Source organism: Lichenostomus cassidix, chromosome 4 (genome assembly GCF_008360975.1).
Source record: "Lichenostomus cassidix isolate B80296 chromosome 4, HeHo_3.0, whole genome shotgun sequence".
Classification (NCBI taxonomy): domain Eukaryota; kingdom Metazoa; phylum Chordata; class Aves; order Passeriformes; family Meliphagidae; genus Lichenostomus; species Lichenostomus cassidix.
The window spans coordinates 40,537,955-40,542,610 of NC_139484.1; positions in this window are offsets into that span (position 1 = coordinate 40,537,955).

Below are 4,656 nucleotides of genomic sequence, written 5' to 3' on the forward strand. Positions count from 1 at the left end.
CTCTTCCTGCCAATACCCCAGGAAGGGTGCAAAGGGATGCCCCATAGTCCTGTCTTGTAGTTAGACCTTTGGCTGCTTGTATGTGCTGTAGGTATCTCCTCTTAAGCCTCCTGCTGCTACTTGGGTGGTCGCTAAGCTCTCTCCTTCCCCCACCTTTCCTGCTATAAAGCTCACTTCACCAGACTGGCCATTGTACTGGCAAAAACATGTGAGCTTCACTTAGTGAGGTGGATCCCAGCTTTCTAAGCTCTGCTGTCAATCTCAGCAAACAGGGTCCCATGGTTACAGAAATCAAGCACCTGTTGACAACACCAATGATGTACCCAGTTGTTTACTTGGTAAGTGTATTTAATTCTTCTCTTGTCATTTACCCTAAATGGCAATATTAAGGAGAAAACTACTGGGCACCAAGACTCTTAATTGAGGTCCCCAGAGCTCTGAAATCAGTTTGATTGTTTTCAATTTCCCTTTGGTATCATTAGTGCTCATGTGAAAGACCAGCAGCACATAATAGTCAGATGTGTTGATGAGCCTTGGCAGTCTTTCCATGACATCTCTGATTCAAGCCCCTGGCAGGCAACAAAATTCTTTGGACAGCTGGTGAGGTCAGCAGATGGGTGTCTCTGTCCCCTGCAGCAGGGAGTCACCCACCATAGTCTCTTACTACTTCTTCCAGGTGATCCTGTGTGGCTGAGGTCTGGTGAGTCAACTGCCTTACTTGAAGCCTTAAACACCTTGTCCTGGGTTTGGAGGACACTAACCCTCTTTGCTAATGTCAAATCTGCCTCCTTGTATGGAGAGTGGGGAGTTTCTAGTCTTTTTTACTGACACCTGACCTTGTGAGATGAGGTGCAGAGGCCACCTGCATCTCTGATGTAGATGGGGGTTGAGACTCCTGTGTCTGTAATGTCTCTTTGAATATTGGCTCTTCCATTATGTTTCTGACTACTTTTGCTACGATATATTGCACATTCCTAGAATATGTGTGATGCAATTTGATGTGGTTGGGAGTGGGGGGTGGATGGCAGGTCATAAAGTATCAGAGTGGAGACAACTGAGTACCAAGATCTCAGGAACCATAGATAAAGCAATTGAACCTGAAAAAACATTGAGTTCGCTGTCTGGTAAAATGTCGATTTTTCTCAAAATAAAAAAATGTGTTTAAATGAAAGAAATATAAAACGTAATTTTTTTTAAAAATGCTCGCTATTCAACCCTAAAGATGTGAAATCAAAATAAATTATTTCACTATTTTCTCTATGACTACCTAATATACTACATTTCTAATGAGTATATGAAATTTGTATCCCACACATTACTGCTAAGTTTATTTTACTGGCACCTGCTGCTATAGCTACAGAAGCTCAAGAGGAAGACCACACCACAGCATATAGCTCTATGGAGATGATAAGCTTTTCTAAAACTATTTATGATAACCTATTGGGTAAAGTTTTGCTTGCATGTATACCTGATATTTAGCACTTTGGAGCAGTGCTAAATACACATACATGGTTCAAAACAGAAGACTTCTTTGCAAGACTCTGCTATTCACTGTCCCAACTCACATGATTTATCACTGTTTTTTGAGTCTGCCTACAGTGCAGTTCACAGCATTTCACAACTTATGATCTTATAGGTAAGGGAGAAACTAAAAGGATGACTGATACCCTATTTGGCCCTGTCTGTGCACAAGGATCACATGTTTTGTTCTTCATTAATATTATGTTATAGCTAATTATAAAGAAACAGATGGTTATAACTGTCCTTGAACCACAGCAAATCCTTGTTTTTTTATGATCCAGTATAAGAGCAATTTAGTTTTAGTAGTCACTGCCAAAACTCCTGAAATCCTCTGTATTCTGGCTGGTGGTCTTTGAGCCAGCATTGTCCTCTAGAGACCACTACCAATCCATGGTCAGCTGTTATTAGGCAATGATTTCTTGCCTTAACCAGATTGTGTAATAAACTAGAAAAGATTATCAGATCAGTTAAAAAACAAAGCTCAAAGACAGGTGAAAACTACAGGATATATATATCACATAAAGGCACTGGAAATGCTAATGTGCTCTACCACTTTATAGAGGATTTAATGCTAAATCTGCTTAAATGAAATATTGAAGTTTTTCATATAAAAAGAAGAACTACAGGAACCCAGGGGAAAGACAGAAAAGCACTAATAATGTTATTACTTTCTGACATACAAGACAAGTTGGAGAAACTAAAAAGAAATCCTTTTTTTTCTTTTAGGCCGAAGACCTGTGATCAAGGCAACAGAATACTTTGTTTCTCTTAAAAAGGGCTTTTATGCAGAGAGATACAGAAACTGTGTAATTTAAAACAATAAAGCTGCATTTCGCATGTAGAGAATATAAATTAGGCTAAACTCTTGTTGCAAAGAGAAAAATCTCAGAAGGAATTCTCTAGCTGACATCTTATGGCGTTGAAGATGATGATGAATAAGCGCTGATGTTTCCACAGAGATGACACTGTCATTCTAGTTGCTTAGTTTTTGTTGCTATTTTCCTTCTGGAACCAATAAAGTGGTATACTGTGAAGAAAATAAAATACCATCCTAATGAGACCAGGTGCTCTTTATGTAGTAGTAGCAACATGTCTAATTTTTCTTCCTTAGTTCTTGTGTACAAGTTCTTTCTTTTTTCAAATGCTGAAAAAAAAATTTAAATTGTGATTAAAGATTTCATGCTAAATGTTCCAGATCTACTTGACTTTTCTGGTTTCCTATGGAGCTGTTAATTTTCTTCTTCCTCTAAATTTCTGAAGGAACTGTATTTACAAAGACTAATTTAGTTGGATGACTTAAATGTGAGAAATTAGTTTACCTATGTCCCATGTCTGGTTATACATCTGAAGATTTGTTATGATGAAGAGTTCTTGATGAAATTTTTTGTAATATACAGGCTATGTAATTTTTTGCTATTAGTGGCAGCTTTGAGGAGTATCTGCTTTGTAAAATCTGGCAGTATGACTTACCCTTGCTCATTCATTTTAGCTGTATTATACATTTTTAAATCAAAATAGAAAAGACTGCATTAATATAAAGTATTTCTATAGGTTGTATTCACTACACTTGTTTCCCTCTGCACTACATTGGAGACATTTCCATCTCCCAGTATGAATAATGACAGGCAAAGATGCAAGTTGGCAAACAAAATTAAATCATTACAGTTTTCAGGATTCTGCTCTTACAGGCAGTGGAGGACACTGGACTCAGGACTGGGACTGTTCTTGGGATGATGCGGTAGGGAAATATTTGATGGCAGTTATGATTTCAGCACAAAATCTGTAAAGTTTCAGAATATTTTATACTATCTTTGATGAGTGTGCAACTCATTTAAGTCACACAGACAGTGTACCTGATAATTCTCCGTCAGAAGATGGACACACACCCAGTCCCACTGTCAGTGTCAGCAGAGTCAAAGCTTACAGAACAAAGGAATTGTATCGATAGCTCTGAGATTCTCAGCCACCAAAGGTAAGCCTTTGAACTGCTTGTGATGGATCAAAATCTTAAGTCAATCCATCTGTTTTATTATTCCTGGGTCACAGGAGAAACCTGTCAAGCAGGCTCTTTAGATTAGGTGCTAAAAGCAAATGGCAGAGCGCACAGGGTGCTGCCAAATCACTACTGTTCTTATGGCACAAAATACACCACAGCATACCCTTTGGGAATCACTGGCACATGGGCTGCATTTACCTTTGGAAATTTTGCACTTGCTATTGAAAACCCACAGCTTTAACCAGGGACACTGGAAGCTACCAAATTTTAAATATAGAACAATAATAAATTACAGACTAAATCTAAGTATACATATCAGCAAGCTTCTCACAAATGGAAACTGACATGATTTAATATCCACAAGTCTATGAAATAAAGGGAAACAATGGCATATCTGAATCAAATTGCAATATTGATTTTTTTTAAACAAACACAGATCTATTTTCTTAGTATTGCATCAGCTAAAGACTCTACGCCTCCATTTAAAGTTAATAGAACACGTCTTAGAGAAAACATTTCAGAAGAAATACTGTGTGGCCTTCAAAATTATAATAATGTTTTCTACCAATCTCTGTTGTTTTTTTACTTAGCATAAGGTGTTTGGATCAAAAAGATGATTTAGTCCTTTCTTCAAGGCATGATGGTTACAGATAACATTTTTTTGTATTTTAGTTAAGGTAATTGTTTTGAAATTATAGATAAAATTATTAATAAGGGCCTTGGAAAACTGGTAATCTGTTCATGTGCATAAACATAAACTGAGAAGGGCCAAGTCATTTGATCTGGCACAATCAGGACCTTGTGATAGCCCAGGCTCCCACTTGGAACTGGACATTGAGAGATCTAATGCAAACAAACCAGGAACTCATCAAATAAGGCAAGATGGCACTGTTGAAACAGACTTGTTAGCAGAGAAATCAGATGGAACATACTTTAGGTCAGCACATAGTGGCACCATTTGTCAAATTGGAGAACTGATAAGGCAGGTGTCTCTGATGAAGGAGTAGTGTCCCTCTAGTGTAGAATCAAATTTGGCGGCAGAGGCAGTCTAATTAAATTCATGAAGGAGTCCTGTGTGAGTGAACACTATATGTGAAGTAATTGAGCCAGCACAAACTGTACAGACTTCTCATCCATTT